The sequence below is a fragment of the Lonchura striata genome, chromosome 3 (assembly GCF_050655825.1).
Source record: "Lonchura striata isolate lonStrDom1 chromosome 3, ASM5065582v1, whole genome shotgun sequence".
NCBI classification, from domain to species: Eukaryota; Metazoa; Chordata; class Aves; order Passeriformes; family Estrildidae; genus Lonchura; species Lonchura striata.
In genome coordinates this window covers 107,806,476-107,823,749 of record NC_140705.1, presented here as the reverse complement: position 1 = coordinate 107,823,749, position 17,274 = coordinate 107,806,476, and the positions used below count along the sequence as shown (strand labels likewise).

The 17,274-nt window shown below is 44.2% G+C and overlaps 1 protein-coding gene across 6 annotated transcripts in view; it reads right to left on the bottom strand.

Annotated features, from left to right (window-relative positions):
• Positions 1-17,274, bottom strand: part of TTC7A (tetratricopeptide repeat domain 7A) — a 199,630-nt gene that overhangs the window by 11,196 nt on the left and 171,160 nt on the right. The window lies entirely within an intron of this gene.

Sequence of the window (17,274 nt, the reverse complement as noted above, 5' to 3'; positions counted from 1 at the left end):
TTCTAGCTGTGAGCAATGTAGTGAGTTTTTGTTGTGCTGTCACTTAGTCACTCAGTGCCTAGCAGCGTGGGGGTAGCTGATCACCCATTCTGCTGATTCAGTCCAGGTTATGGTGAACCTGAGCTATACATTTGAGCTCTTTTTACTGGAGGGGCACTGTAGGAGTACAGGGAGCAATCAGAGTCCTCTCACTGAACTGAGTTAGAGACCACATCTTGATTTGTTGCCCTAACAAAGGATGACTGGGATTCACTTCGGGGAGAAAGCTTGTCTTTCAGTGTTTCTGCTGCCTCCTTTGTTGAGAGCAGCTTTTCCTCCTCTTCCTTCCCCACCTCCATCTCCTCTGCCCAAGCTGCTGCATCCCCTGTCAGTCAGTGACGCTGAAGTGCTGCATTTGGTAAAGCAGAGGAGGGGAAGGAGAAGGGAGGAGAGGGAAGGCAGGCAGGGCCACTGCAAAACACAGAACGTGGAAAGGAGAAACGAAGGAACAGCACTGATGGGGGGGGGGGGGAACTAGCAAGCACTGGGAAAAGCAAAATACCTGAGCCTGCATCATGATTTGCAGCACTTGTACACTGCCTGTGGGTTTTAACTCAGTAGGCTCAGCCTGGAGACTCCAGCTCCAGTACTGCAGGCACCAAAAGGCAGCCTAGCCTTTGCTGTTGAACCTTCACTGCAGCCTCTTGTGTGCTACAGAGGACTGTGAGGGAAGGGAAGAAATGAGACTGCAAGGAGGTATCAGGAGAGACAGACTAAAGTGAAAATAGTGACAGCTAAAGCCCACCAGAGACCTGGGCACATGGATATGCTTTATCAATCACAGTGAGCTTGCAGGGAGAGAGAAGGAAAAGCAGAAGAAAGACTAAAAGTGGTGAAGTCCTGAAGAAGAGAGGGACATCCCCTCCCTTAGCTTGCCAACGTGTTTTCCAAGGCAGTGAGGAATTGCAAAGGCAGCATCTTGCCCAGGCCCCCTGTGAGGCCAGGGCACCCTGCCCTGCAGAAGGGAAGCACTGTGCTGTGCTGCACACTGCCCTCTGCCCAGGCTTGCTGTCTCTCTTGAGTTCATCAAATGTTAGCAGGGATGTTTCTACCGTGTTTGAAGCTTAAATGTGATAAAACATTTATTGACATAAAAAGCAAACCCTAAGGCAGCATTTCAAACCAGGAGGCTCTGATCTCTTCACAGGGAGGCTCATACAAGCCTAGGGAGAATGAAGAGTTTTTCTGCCTTGTTGGATTGTCGTCACATAAGCTTCATACACAGCAGAATCATCTGCTGCATGCTGAATATTCTCTAGACAGCTCTTCCTTTGCTGAGACCTACATGGAGATTAAGCAGGAAGCAAGGAAACCTAACAGGATGCCTCAGCCACATATCTGAGAGTAACTAAATCCAGTATTTGTTTCACAGTCTCTTTTCCTAGGGAAGGAAAGATTTCTCCCAGCCCTGATCTTAGCAATTGTCACAATAATGTTGCAATACAGAACACAGGAGATTCAACTATGACTCCGGCTCATGGTGTCTGTAAAAATATGCACCAAAAGAAGTTCCCAAATAATCAAAAATAACAATTTAGAACACATAATTTATAACATAGGGTCCCAATTCTGCACTGTACCAGCTTCCCTGGCAGAAAGCCTTGTTGAAATTAGTGAGACTCAGCCAAATATAGCCAAGTATTTCAAAATCAGTGCAGAATTGAAACTGATAACCATCAGCAAAGAGAGAAAAGGCACGTAACACACATACAGGATGTTGAAGAGTGGCAGGTAACCTGCTGGCTAAAGCACTCGACTAGAAAGCAGTAGCTGTGCTCCACTGCCCGCTAATACATTTCACATTGAATAATTTGTCATTACTCAGGAACAATTCTGACAGCAGGGACAGAGTCAAGGGACAAGCTTTGGGAAGTAGAAGTTCTGGGTTTAAGTGTTCTCAGGCTAAGGAGGCTTAAAAACTTGCCTCTCTTGTGCCCAGGGAGGGGCATGATAACTTCTAGCAAATGTTTTTAAGAGGGTAGGGCAGTTGTTAAGCACCCCATTGCCCAGGGGGGGTAAAAACTCTGCCTTTATTTTGATAGTAAGCAGGTGCCTATGTTTTGTTGCACCTAACAAGATGTTGCTGCAGATAGCTGGGGAATGTCTAGGCTTAAGAACTGGACACTCAATTAATCTGAGTGGTTGAGGAATAGGGAACTTCTGCTTTCTTAGGTATCCCTCCAGTGCCAGTGCTGGATCTTTCCCCAGTTTTTAATGCACTGTTTTGCAACAAAGGAGGGGCTGATGCACACATTTCCAATGCATGTTATCTTCCCCTCTGCATACAGAGTACATCTTGTCTGAATGTCTGAGTCATGAACAGGTTCTCAGAGGCAACAGCTTCAACTCTGTGGATGGTCTGGGAGCCTCAGTGCCACAGAACTTCTGGCCAGAGCAAGTGTTGCATCTGGTATGGCACCGAGGAGGGGCACAGGGCAGCAAAGACATGCTGACAGAAGCACACAGCATGCCGATGTAGATTACAGCAGATGTCTCCTGAAAGGAGAGCCGAGGTATTTAAAATATCTTAATTTGCTTCGTTTTCCACTCCTGGCAGTCTCTGGGAAAGCACATGATTAATGATATCCTGCACACAACTCCGGCCGGAGCCTCCGCGTGCGGCATCGAGCCGGGCAGGAACACACTGCTGCTGTCCAGCCAGCCCCTCCAGATTCTGCTCCAGTGCCTCTCATCCCGCTAGGAGTATGTTTCCTTATCATCTCTCAACACAGAATCTCTCCTAAATCATAACCCTCCGTGTACAAAGAGATTTTTGCTGAATTACGGTTTGCATTTTCTATTACGTGCTCAAAAGAGAATGAATGAAGAAATTCCTTGAGAAGGTAAAGGCTCGATAACCACTGCACATAACATTAGTGTAAATGGAAGCTCCAGCAACACCAGAGAGCTGTGATGTTTTCATGTTTCCCATTTGTTTGGCAAGGAGGGACTGCTGCTTCCTTCTCTTGACTGTGGCCAGCTTGGAGTGTATCAGGAAAGCCTGCTGAAAACCTGGAAGTCTTGCTAATTCCCACGGCCCTGTTTGTGCAGCTGTGTCTTATGTACCAGGAGGCAGCACACTCTGCTATTGTGCTGCACACAATTTTATTTACTGTATGGCTACAGTCTATGACTCGGTCCCGTCCTGTGATAACAAGCAGCCCAAATAGCACAGATTTTAAACTAATTATAATCAGTTTCCTTGTTTATGAAAAACACCTTTTGAAGGTTCAAGTATAAAGGGGATAGTCATTCCACCCCTTCTCCCTTCTGACAGTTCCCTGAGCACTCTCTGAAATACCACTTATGAGTTCAGCTGCAGATCAACCTGACTAGTACAATTTCTAGGCTTTCCTTTGATCTTGGAGCAGAGCACAGCAGGAGGACAATACTGCTTACTAAAGCTGCAGTGGTATCTCAAGACCTGTGTATAGAAAACCATAATTAAAGCTAGAAATTACCTGGAAGATCAGGTTGGAACTCAGTTGAGAAGCATCTGCTGCAGGTTAAGATCAGGCCAAGGATAATGTCTTCAGACCTGCATGCAAGTTTTATTCTCCAGAGATGACCGAACCACCCCAGAATCAAAATGGGATTAAGAAATGTATTGGGTTCTTCTCTCATAAGGTGTTACATACACTTTGGAGAAGAGATCAGAGAAGAGCTGGGGAGTTCTGTCCTGCAGGATTTTACTGTGGTTTCCAAAGTTATATAAACTGAGCCTGAATAATGTGATAATGAGCACCTCAGGGACATGGAGAATAACTTACCATAACAGAGAAAAGCAAGTGATTGGCACAGATAAACAGGAGCTACAGATTCCCTGGAAACGGGGATAATCCACCTCTGAGAAGCAGAGCACCAGCCCTCCCGCTAATGACCGAAATCTCTGTGCTGTGCACTGGATCAGATTTGTTCCTTCCAGCAGCCCCAAATGGCCCTGCAGGCCCTGCCTTTGCTGGCAGGGAACTGTGCAGCTCCCCACGGAGAGGAAATGGCCACTCAGAGAGTCCAAGTGATGCTCGGATGGCAGGGAATCACTTATCACCTCCTTTGGGGTGGCTTCACCGTCTCCTCTGGATGGAGGAAGGAAGCCTGGTAACTGCAGAGGAAGAGAAAGGGCAACAAAGCAGCAAAACAACTCAGTCAGCTCCTGAGTGGTGCTCAGGAGCTCTGATCCTGCTGCCCTGCCAGGGATTTGCTCGGGTGCCTGGGCTACAGAAGCTGCCAGCTAACTAATGGGTTTGCTGGGAGGATGGCAGCGGGGGAGGGCTGTTTCTGCAGCACAGAAACCAGGAGAACAAAGTGTTTGCAATTCCTTGGACAGTGAGTGAGCTGACACACAAACTTATTAACGTGAACATGCAAAATGCTCATTTCTCCTCTGGGAGCCAGTGACTAGAGGCAAAGCCAAGTTCTCTCCCCCAAGCTCAGCTACTTCAACACAAAAATTTGAGTTAAGAGGCTGCTCTAAGGATTGCTTTTCCCCAAGGAGAGCTTAGAGCAGTTATTTTAGGATATCTGAAGCACAGGAACATTCCTGGGATTCTGCAATAAGCTTCAGAGTTGGGAAAACAGAATTTGCTAACCAGCCATGGTTGGAAGGAGACTACCAATCATCTCCAAAAGCCAAATGTTGCTCTACTGTTGACCTTCTTGCTAGAGATACGAAACGTATGTGCTGGACAAGCATCACATCCATCAGGTGAGCTTCTCTTTGGGTCAGATTAGAATTAGTTTTGGTGGCTCTCTCCAGCCCAGCCCACAACCCACCTGTGTGATTTTGCAGGGTACTGCTGTTGCACTGACATGCAGAAGGTAGCTGTCCTGATTTCCCTTGGCATAACTAGGGATGCTTCCTGCCACCACAAGGAGCTGCAATAACCTGCTGGGGAATTCCAATGGAGAGCACCATCCCACAGGAGACTGTGCTGATGGTCCACCAGCAAGTGCTGCACTGCTGATGTGCCATTTTTGGAAGGAGGTGTAACTAGCTGTCACCCCACAGAGCAGGCTGAAAATAGGATTGCACTCACTGTGCCATGTGGCTCAGTGGTATGTCAGGACATGTATTTTTAGGAAATTCCTCCTTTGGGCAGAAAGGGTGAAGAGCTTGGCCTGGTTTGCAGGCTGCTGGCTTTGCCCAGATCTTTCATTCTAGAGTGTGGGAGCATGTCACTCACCAGCCAATCTGTGGAGGATACAGTGCTACAGGTTAGCTCCTCATCTGGGTGGCTGTGAAAGAGTAAAAGTTGACTGGTCTGGGGCTGTGCCCTTCTTTGTTTCAATGCATGCATGCTTTCTGTCTCTTTGCTGGTGCTGTCAGAGAGGGAACTGACCTCCAACACAGCAGGGACAAAGAAAAAAGTAAGGAAGATCAATGTCTTGGGAAGACAATGGTCCCTGAGGAGGACAATAAAAATGTACCTTTCAGAATGAATGTGTGAGGGGAATAAGGAGCTCAGAGAAGATACCTCATGCAGAGAAGAAACAGAGAGCAGACAGTAAGTAGGGAATTTGCTGAAGTACTTTCTGGGTGCAGTATAATGAAAAAATACAGTACACCTCCCTCCAGGCCAGCCAGTTACTGATGCACAGACAGAGCTGTGAAAAGGACAAGGCAAGGCAGGGCTGGACTCAGAATTATGTCTGACAGACACTTGCTGGCTTCCTCTTTTACCCAGAACATCATTCCTATCAGGCAGCATGTGTTCAGCTCCAGCATCTGGGTTGTGATTTTTTGGCAGCTGCACAAAATCTCTGCTATTAAATCCCACCTGCCAGTCTCATGTCTGCTCCCAGAGACCTTTGCCTGTTAGCAAATGTTTCAAAATCACACTGCCAGGCACAGCACATCATTCTACAATCCTACCTCAGGCAAAAACCCTCATGCAAGGTCTCCTTTTAACTTCAGTGGGCTGCAGAAGGGGAAGGCTGGAGGACGGGCCTCTGGATAACAGGCAGAAATATTAATTTAAGTCATGGCGTGCACTGAATTCCTTTCAGCACTAATGTGAAACAGCTATTTTCCCCCTGAATTCTCTGAATAATACTATTTTGTCTGTGACATTCTACGAAGTTTTTTTTGAGACATGTTCCATGCTACAGCTGCACAGAGAGAATTTGTGAACTTTGTTCACTGGAATCTGTTCATGTGAAGTTGTTCTTCCCCTCTTTAAAATTCTTCCCTTCCCTTCTCTTGCTTCTTAGTCCCAGATGAGCAATTCTACCAGTATGAATTGTGCATACTCTACGTCACTCCCCTGTTCAAACAGTTCCTTAGTAAACAAAATGCAGAAATACAGCTTGCTAGGGTAAGAGACCTACCCACAGAAATAACTGCAATTTTTAATTCTGCACAGGGAGAAAGGGCCTAAACTTCCACATAAATCATCTGCTGTTACATTTCACAATCTGATTTTCCCTGGCATGAGCCTAGGCAATGAGGCTGTGCTTCTGGTGCAAAGGACAACATCTCCTGGAGATGAAATAAGCTACTTGATTATGGTATCTCTAAAACTGCAAACAAAAGAGACAATCAGTGCTTTTTGATGTGGACATCTGTCAGCAGAGAAACAACTGCTAATTGTCATGTAATAAGCACACCAGACACTTCCATAGCAGTCATCTTTTTGGAAGTCAAGCATGAAAAAAATGTTACTCATCCAAGCACCAAGCATATTTTGTCTGAATCTGGCTGCATTTCTGCAACTGTTTAAAACTCCAAAGTGATACAATGCTTTTTTGTAGACAGATACTTGAGATCAAAATACTTAGCCAAAATACAGCAATCAGCAATGATTTTTGTTGGCATGTGGTTAAGTTATCTAGCTTTATATTCTAATATTTTTAGTTTTAGAAGCAATGTAGGTGTAGCGAGAAGAGGTGCTGGTATCTCACATAAATACAAGCACGTGGGATTTGTAGAGGACTGGCTCAGCAGCAGAACTGTGCAATTGCACTTCATTCAGAGGAGTCCTTGCTCCCACAGAAGCACGGTAGGAGCTGTCAGTTTGGCAGCTACGTGGCTCTACATGAGCTGTGAGCAGCATTAAAGCAGTACAATGCTGTCTCAAAGCCATGTGCAGGGAGGAATAGCTAATTCTCTTTGTATGAAAGGATTGACTCCAGACAGCCTGCCAACTATAGAATCCATACACGTCATTTCCTAAAGCATCTGCACGCCTCCCTTGCAGGCAGGGCCTCATCAACCCATTTAATTGAAGAGAATGGAAAAAAATAGTTGAAACCTCTCCAGGAACAACAGGTAAGGGGATGCCTTCTAATGCCTGAAGCAGGTTTGAACCTACCAAGAACTTCTTTGGAGTAGTTTAGATGGCACCTAAGCTGCCTGCACTACAGACCAGCTATTTTGGTGGTTACATAGTTTGACAGTAGTCTAATGATGGATACTGTATTTGGAACAAATTTTCTTGAGAGCTGCCAGAGAACTGCTTCATCATCAGTTAAGTGGGTAATACCAATCTCTCCTGATTTTCAGCAAACCAGTAAAAAAACTCGACTGCCTAAACATAAGCCCACTAACTGCTGCAATCACACAGAACCAAACATATTTTAGCACTGCCCAGAGTCCTAAGCAAGAAAAAACAAACAAACAAACAAACAAACAACATGAAACCTTTTTTACCAGTACAGAGTGAACAAAATGGTTACAGAGCAATAAAACCTCTAGCACAGTATTCATTCTCTATTCTAGCAAAGTCATTTCATTTTAATGAGCTTGGTTTGCCTGTGTCCCAGGAGGAATGGCCATGGGTATATTAAATGAACCAGCCTGCATCTTTGAGGTAGCCAGGGAGGCATCAGCATGGAAAAGACCCGTGGTGTCTGGGGAGCACGGGAGACAGAAAATGAGGAAAGGGGCATCTTCAGTTGCTGCTGTGTCAAAGGCTCAACAAAACACAGACTCCAGCAGCAGCAGCCCCTGATGGGGATGATGCACTTGTAAAACATTTACATTTTCAGCAGGATGTTTCTAATTAAATTCAATTGGTTTGCACACCTGCTGGGAGTGCCTGTTCTGCACCTCATCTCCCACTTCTAACTTGAGCACAGAGGATGCAACGGGCGAGGCTACCACACAGCACTGTGTTCCTGTTGTGCAGACAGTAATTGAGAAAATGGATGGCAACAGCCTGGTTTGTGTTTGCTACCCTTCTAGGAAGTGCTTTATTTCTTTTTTTTTCTTTTTTCTTCCAGAGCATCAGAGGTTTTACAGCCCTTTTGCAAGAGCGGGTGACTGATGGGGCTTTGTGTAGTTTCCTGACTGTAGGATATGAGGATTGATGCTGGGATAAACCCCTCAGGTCCAAGGAAGGTACCTGTACAGATCCTGACTCCAATCAGATTGCAAGGCAAAGGATGGTACTGAAGATACCATGATGGGTAGTACAAGACAGAACAGCCAGTTGTCACTAAAGTCTTCTTAACCTGTTTTATGAGCACAACCTAACTAAAACATTTTAAGAAAAAGTTTTATTGATACAGTGTTTTATTGCCTAAGGCATTTATGGTTTTGCACAGAAAGGTCTGAGACGACCAAACCTTCAGAGAAAGCTGCTAAAACTGTGTGGACAGTCAGCAGGACTTCTGGCTTATCACTGCTGTCCTAGGCTCCCTTTCTGCATGTTTAGGGAGCCAGCAGTTGTCAGTCAGATGTAAGTCATGCCTCAAAAAAAATACTTGAATGTAATGGCCTTGCTGTATTGCAGCATTGCCCTGCTGTGAAATGAGAAAAATGCATTTACTGTGCTGAGGCAGCAGGTCAGCATCCCAAATGTTCTCCCCTCCACCAAGCTCACTGGGTCAGAATAATTCTGTTTTGGATTGTAGAGGATGGTCTCCTGGGTAACACGCTCCACAGCAATGCTGGGGGGGAACACGCCCTTGAATGCAAGGCAGTCAATGAGATTTATAATTACTGTGTTTTATAACCTCATTCATTCAGGCAGGGAAGGATACTGCTGAAGAGAGCTCAAACAAGAGAAATCACCAATCTGCAGCTACGTAAACAACTGTTGTCAATGTGGTTTGAATCCCAGATGGCAGAAGGCACTCTTTTGTCCATTGTGCTGCTCAGAGTCACGCAGAAAAATGCAAAAAATTAGTTTTAAACTCAGTGGCTGTAGCATGTGGAACTCTGACTTCAGCTACCCTCTGGATGTAAAATCCAGTCTGTATCACTGAAATCTTCTGACTGCATTAAGCAAGGTCTTGGCCCAAGGCCAGGTCCCAGCTGTCCCTGCAGTGATAATGACCCCTCTCCCCCTGGGTGCTGGGCACAGGCAGAATCCAGCTGCATTTTCACACATGCACACATGTAAATTGTCTGAACATGGTGGTGTTAATGCTTCTGGGATGGCAGACTGAACCTATAGATGTCTCATCAACAGCGAGCCCCATGCAGAATGCATTTTATTTTTGGAAAAGCCTGGAGGTAAAAAAAAATAAAATCTCCTGGTACAGTTTATCTGATGCTTTGTTTTTGAGTGTCCTTGATGCATAACAGCATGCTATCATCTCTAAAGATTAAAAACAATCCCTTCTTATTGCTCTGCTGGGTATTTTCAAAGAAATTCATGCACAGATGAAAACAAATAAAAACAGTGCCCAGTGGCTCTGAAGAGATCCTGGGCTGCCAGTTTCTAGTAGTCTGGAGACAACTTTAAACATGCACAGACCTACTAAATCTTTAGCTATAGCTCCAGTGAGGACATGCAGGCAAAACTTCAGTAGCTTTAACAGCGTGAGGCTGGTTGAAGATTTTCAACATCATCTCCATTTTGTCATTTTTAGGGTACAGCTTAACTAAGATCCAGTCTTTATCACAAGCAACACTGGATTTTCATTATTTCTTAAAGTGGAGCTTCAAGTTAAATAACACCACCTCTGTTCAGGCTTGGCTTAAACAGAAATTCAGAGTAAACAGGTTGGTTTTCATGATGTTAAAGTCTGGGGGTTTTGATGGACTATGGCAAGGGCAAGAAAGGCAAGAAAGTCACCCTCTTAACATCAGTGCAGGACTGGGGCCCAAAATGACTGCATTAAATACAGTGTAAACTGAGAGGCCCTCAGGCACTGATGAAGGAACAGTTCAGCTCGCTTCAGTTAACATGTCTTTTGCTTTTACCCACTTGGCTTCATTGTTCTGAGGATCTGGCCCAGTACAAAAACAAAATCCCACCCCCAGCCCCTGTTCTGCTTCCAGCTTTTGCTGCTGGCTATCCCTGATGGACAGTTGCAGGAATTTCTTAAGGAGAAATCTATGTAACACTGCTGCACTTAGGAAAGTCTGAAAACAGGCTTTTTTTCTTTATTCCTGCTTCTGCACTGGCCTTGCTCAGAGTGGAAAGCACTCTGCCAAAGTATACTTGAGGGTTTAGTTTTTAATGGGTGGGCAAAATCATTCACAAAGTCACCTGTGAAGCAAAATAAATCCAGATGGAACTAGCATAAGATGCTTGGGCCAAACACACAAAGTTGAATATGTGAATATTGATTTAGGGGTGTTTGTGGTATGGAGGATAACAGAGATAATGCTGAACATAAAACCATGCTCTTTTGATGATAAACAGCCCCACAATGCAGTGTATCACAATACACAGAAAGGAGGATGCAGCAGGTCATGTTCAGATTATACCTACTGCAGAATTTCATTGCATTTTTAGAAAATCTCTCATTTATTTCTAAATTAGCCTTTTACCTTCTTTGCCACAGTTGAAATTCCTTTGCTTTTAAGTCTGTATGCTGACTGGGTTTGAAACCCATCGCATGTTTTTGGACAGTAATATAAAAAAATCCCTCCATGGCCCTCCCTCTTTAGGGCATTAGACTGGTTGCTTAGCTGTATTTGTTAACCTTGGCCATCCCCTGTGCTTTGCTGTGAGGCCAGTGCTGCTGACCACACTGCTGATAGCTGGCTGCTTGTGGTGTAAAAGCAATGCCAACAGCATTTAAGAGGCACAGCACTGCAGAGAGGCAGGTACTTTCAAGGCTTCTTTACCTCTTCTACTTTGCATGGGGAGTACTGGAAGCACAGTGGCTTTGGTTTAGGAGAGTTAGTTTTGTCTTGTCCCTGGTTTACCTCTTGAAGTATACTGGGGGAGTTGTAGAAGCATCAGATTTTTGTGTTGCACACAGTGAGGGACAGCAATATTCAAGCAAGGTTATTTAGGCTTGTCAAAGCTCTATGCAGCAGACCTAGTCACCTGGGGAAGGGGGTGGCATCCACACCCACTGCTGTTTCTCTAACTCCTGTCCTTGAGAAAAACATCTCAAGCCCAGGTAAGTGTTAAAGGCACACTACAGACTTTTATTCCTTGCCCCAAGCATTGGGATATTCTGCCACAGGTACCAAAAAGCCATCATAATTCCTTTTAATTTGAAAGGTTTCACCTTTCACCATCTATGGTATCTGAGCAAAGGAAGTCTCTCTTACAGGGAGCTCTCTTCTAACAGGAGATGGGGAAAAGCAGTCCTGGTTTTTCTCAAACAGTGACAGGCTCTGTGACCACTGAGATGGAAAAAGTTTGTGAATCGTCCAGTTCAAAGTATGCAAAAACAGCAGGGCTGCAATTCCAACAAGGCTGCTCTTCTGTCCCTGTTTGATGACAGCTTGTGAGACTGAAAATGAATAGTCCAAGACTATTGAGACTTAATAAATTGCAGAATTTTAGTTGTATGAATACAGTTTGAAAGGATTTGTGCTACATGTATATGTCACAGCTAGTCATTGCTGCCTGCACTGACACTACATTATGTGAGCATTTTTATCCCAGAGACTAGCTGCACTGATAAAATCACTTAGTACAGCTGACCAAGCTAAAAATAAATATATAAAAAATAGGCTGTCTTTTGGCTCAAGGATCTCACATATACACCATTTTTACTCTGTGATGCTGCTATTTTCAATGCTTCTATTTTATATTTTCTGTCTTGGGAAAGCTAATTTCAAACAATGGGTTAGTTACAAACCACTTCCTTTGATTGTTTTTCCTTCCCTATTCAAAGTAAGAGATAAGTTTAAATGATATATGCTTCAAGTTAGTCTGATTTGCTGTGTCAGCCAGCAAATAATACATAAGATAGAATTCTCAGAGAACACAAAACATATGAGCTAAGAAAGTTTTCTACTCACTGGTGACTATGGTGAGGTTAAAAAAATAGTTTCAAGCTGAAGAAATGTGAAATTAACACCTATCTCAAATACTTCACAATCATTTATTGTTAGTGGAAAGCAGTCCTGAGCTTTCAAGGTTGCTTGGTAAATACTTATTTCTTGTATTGCAGGAACAGCAAGGAATGCTAAGGTGAGGGTTTCTGCTCCTGAAGCCCAGAATTCTCCAGGGCTTGTGCATTTTACTCATCTCTCTCTACGTTTATTTACTTTTCTTGCTCTCAAGGCAAGAAAGTTTTCAGGCAAACAAGATACCAAATGGTGCATGAACCTAGTGCCAACAATATTGCAGGCAATTCTGCTCTTAATGTGCATGAAATATGTGTGGAATCTTTTACTCTCACTTAAGTCCTAAGGAGAACTGCTATCTGCTTGTGCTGCAGAAGCCTGTCCTGAACTATCCTCGCATAAATAATCTCAGTTCAGAAAAGATTTAAATGCTGTGGGATCTGGTTGTGTGTTAGCAAATCTGTAAGTTCTTCTACAATATCAAGCTTTGAGCCTCACAATGCAGTAAGGGATTATACAGGACTTTAGAAATGCTTCACTGTGGCATTTGTTTAATGTGACCTAGCTTCATTTGTCTGTATTAGTCACTCCTGTGCTCTGCTGAGCTGCAAGTGACAACCTCAAAGACAAAATACCTCTGCTGGCCAATCTGCCACAAAAATTACTATAAAAAGTAATTACATGAAGTACAGTGACATCTTCAGAAGCTTTATATATTTTGCTAGATGCAGGGGAATAATGCTGCTCTCCATCCCATTAGAAGTGCCAAACCTGCTCACCATTAGCTGCTTTGGGAAACACTGGCCAGAGGAGTATTTACATAAGGATGAAGCTCATCTTTCTCTAGGTTTAAAAAAACCTCCACAATCTCAGAGCAGGTTGAGAATTTATTTTAGATGCAATTCATAGTTTGTCCTTCACTACCAATTTGGTTTAGCCAGGTTGGTATGTTATGCCAAATGTGCTGAACAAGTGCTGTATTTCACTCTGCAAGGCAGGAGATGCAGTGGTGGTGGGTGGAAACCTGTACCTTAGGGAGAGGTTTGACTGCCTAGAGTTCAATGATGGTGATGATAGGGTTGAATTTAGGGTGAGAGCCAGGAGGGAGACCAGCAAGGCAGATATCCTGTTGGGAGTCTGTTATGGACCACCCAATCAGGACTAAGAGGCAGACAATATTCTATAAACAACTGGAAGATTAAGTCTTACAATCACTAGCCACCATTCTTGTGGGGGACTTCAACTTACTGGATGTCCACTGGAAATACAACACAGCAGATAGGAAGCAGTCTAGAAGTTCCTGCAGGAAGATTCCTGGGGTTATTCAGGCTGGAGAAATAGAGGCTCAGATAAGACCTCATCACTCTCATCAACCTCCTCAAAGAAGGATGCAGCCAGGTGTCTCTTCTCCTGAGTAACAAGCGATAGGACACGAGAGGTTGCATCAAGTTGTGCCAGGGCAGGTTTGGGTCACATATCAGGAAGAAATTCTTCAATGAAAGGGTTGCCAAGCCATTGGAAGAAGCTGCCCAGAGAAGCAGTGGAGTCACATATTTAGAAGATGTGTGAAGGTAGCACTCAGGGACAGGGATTACTGATGGACTTGGCAGTGCTGGGGTAATGGTTGGACACAGGGATATCTGAGGTCTTTTCCAACCTAAACAATTCCATGGTTCAGCTGCATTCTGCCTCTTTATTGCTGGCTCATGTCATGTTCAATGTAGGTGTTAAAGTTTGCAAGACACAGACTGACTTGACAGGTTGTAGAGAAAGAGAGGGACCTGGTGTTTGCAACACAAGAGAGACAGAGACCACAAGAGTAAATTTACCACTGAACAGGAACAGCACATGCTGTGCTAAGATATGGAACAGCAGCTTCTCCTCACCCTCAGGGTTAACAGGCCCATGAGGGCCAAAGTGAGGATGGCAGTCACCCAGTATCCCACATTTGGGCTGCATGGTGAGGTTTTGGTAGTGTGGGGGCTAAAGGGGTGGCTATGATCAACTCACCACACTCCATTTCAGGTACCCAGCACTGCCCTCACTCAGCCTCCCACTCCACTCACTTCAAGATCACTAACTGCTTACAAATAGAACTTCACTCTTTCAACACATGAGACTCCACGCTCCTGCCCTCAACTGGCTAGATCTGCAAGGAAAGTCTTCTTTGGAATCTGGCTCATACTTGCTTACTTTCACTATTCTGGGGCACAGCCCATTTCCCAAACAGCCTTGGGGTCCTGTCCCCTTTTCAAAGCACCAGACCCCAGCCACTCAAGTATTCTCAGGTGATGCAGGAGATGCTCCTTCCATTTAGGGGTTGATAACCAAATCTGAGCCTGCTAAAACCAGCTGATATTATGCTTCAGGTAGCTGTGATGTACACAAATACATGTGTGTACACAGAGACACACACAGTGACACCACATAAGTTATGGCCCTGCTGTAGGCCACAGAGGATGACAGAACCATTCTAACAGCTCACCTGTTTATGAACAAACAACAAAAGCACAAAATCACATCAGGGAGCTTCCTACCAAAGGCATCTTTCTCCAACAGCTTTACAATAGCTGGTGAATTCCCAAAAGGCCTAACTTGTAAAAAAACCCCAAACCTAAGCCTAAGTGGTTTCCGGTAGGAAGGGCACTGTGAGTTACTGAGAAATTCAGTCGTGATACCACAATCTCAGCATAACTCAGAGATGGCAGCTCTGTATCTTATTTAAGCACTGAACAAACTTAATTTTCTATTTATTCTGAATGTAAAGGTTTTACTTGCACTAAGTGGCCATTATGTGTGATTTGCCTCTGACCCTTAACAACACAGGTCTTGCTTGTCATTTCTGTGCCCCAGCCTCCCTGCAGCTGTAGGAGGAACTGCATTTGCTGAATAGTGATGTTTTGCACATGGGATTTACAACCTCATGCAATTGTAGAGGCTGGACACCAACTGGGAGCTGCAGCTCTGCAGAAAAGGACTTGGGGATACTGGTGGACAAGTGAGCACGAGCCAGCACGGCACCCATGCAGTGCCCAAGACTAATGGCTCACTGTTATTGAATTAGGTGATGCACCACAGCAGACTGAAATTAAGTATTTCTTTCTATTTGGTTCACATCTGGAGTGCTCTCACCAGTTTTGGGTTCCTCAGTGATGAAAAGATGATGACAAACTGGAGAAGGATGGGTGAAGAACAACTGAAATGGCTGGGAAGCCATGATATTATGAAGAATTTGGGAGAGAAACATTTATTCAGCCTTTCCCTCTCTAGGCTAAGGAGAGATTCAAATGCCACCTTTAGCTATCTAATGGGTGACTGAAAGAAAGATAGGAAAAACTTTTCTGAAAGTTGCTCAGTTGGAACAGATTAACGTTATGGCAAGGAAAATTCTGGTTGAGCAGCTATTAAGAAAATATTATTTTCAAGGAGTATGCAGCACCAGGACTTGTGCCCAGACAGGTGGTGGAACAGACATCCTTGAAAATACTCAAGGCTCAGCCTGACACAGCCCTGAGCTACCTATATCAAATACAGATATTTGAAGCTGAGCCCACTGTGAGCAGGAGGTGGGACCAGATGACCTCCATAGCAAAGGTCCTTTCTCACCTGAATGCTTCTGTGATTCTAACATGCCTCATGACATGTGTGCTAAGATATTAAGAGCACTTAATATATCATCACTGGTGTCCGGTATCAGCAACACTTTCATCAGCTGGAACACTGCCAAGCTGACTCAAATACTGTACATCTTGTCTAAATGCAATTAAAAAGGCACATGGCAGTTGCTGTGTATCTCAATTAGCCTTGTACCATGCACACTGACATTCAAAATCAGCTGAGTTGGGGGTCTGTTCCCCACTCAGTTCAGAGTTTATGTGGAGCTCTCCTAGTTCTTTGTAAATCTTACTAAGGCTCACAAAATAAGGCTTTCCTTCAGAGTCATATTAACCACAGTTTAGATATTGAGGGATCAGAGCAACGCTCACACAATGCAAACCTAACGAATCAAACCCTAAAAGATTAATGTTCCTGCATAAAGCAGCAAACCTCACACAGAGCTCCACAGACCTGACTCTTTCATTGCTCTGCTCTTAGGATGAAAGAGGAGCAACAGTGCAGTAACATCTCTCCATACTGGTATCTATTATTGTAACACTAAGTGCTAGCCCCTATCACCCCTGGAATCTTGTCTGGGGTGCTCTCCTATGGCATTTACATTCTTATCTTTGTTTAGTCAATGCTGGCAAATAAAATCATAAACAAATAATCTCCGCTGTACAGCTTGGCAGAGATGCTGCCATTTGTGTTCCAGTTAATTTTTATTTGCAGTGTCTTATGCTGGTGACAATCTTGGAAAGCAGGTATAGCCTGGTAAGCAAAGCAACTGAAAACTGATGTTTTTATGAGTCTGCCCTTTTTACTCAATGCTGAACAAGTGAACACAAGCAAAGGGAGAACTGAGCTAATTATAAAAACATCAAAGCAGTAATTTCTCCGAAACAAGTCAATGTATTTTACCTCTTTTCCTGCCCTAGGCCATGCACTAGGAGTTACTCAACCGTGGTACAATTTAAAGAAGTACGTGATCTACACAAACATAGACATCCTCTTTAATTGCACAGTCTCTCTGTACCCTCAGGGGAAGAACAGAGGGAGATTTCCACAAGGCAATGCAGAACAGTAGCCTAATAAAAGGGGCTCTGCCCCAATGCTGGAGAATCCCTCTCTCTGGACAACAGGTAGAAAGAGAAAGAGTGACCAACTCATCTATCTGAGCCAAAGGCTGAGAACTAGGCAATATGAATTTTCCCCACATAGATCAAAATTAGCACTTCAGACTCTCAGAAGCAAAGAGGAAGTATAAAACTCTACTGTTCAGTTTATTCCCTACACAGCCAATGGCTATTAAGTGAAGCATTACCCATCTGACTTCCAGAAATACTGGTAATGAGGACTGACTTAGGCAAATGTTGTATTTGGCAATGCCAGCCACCTGCAAGACCCCAGAGAGTAACCACAAGGCAGAAATG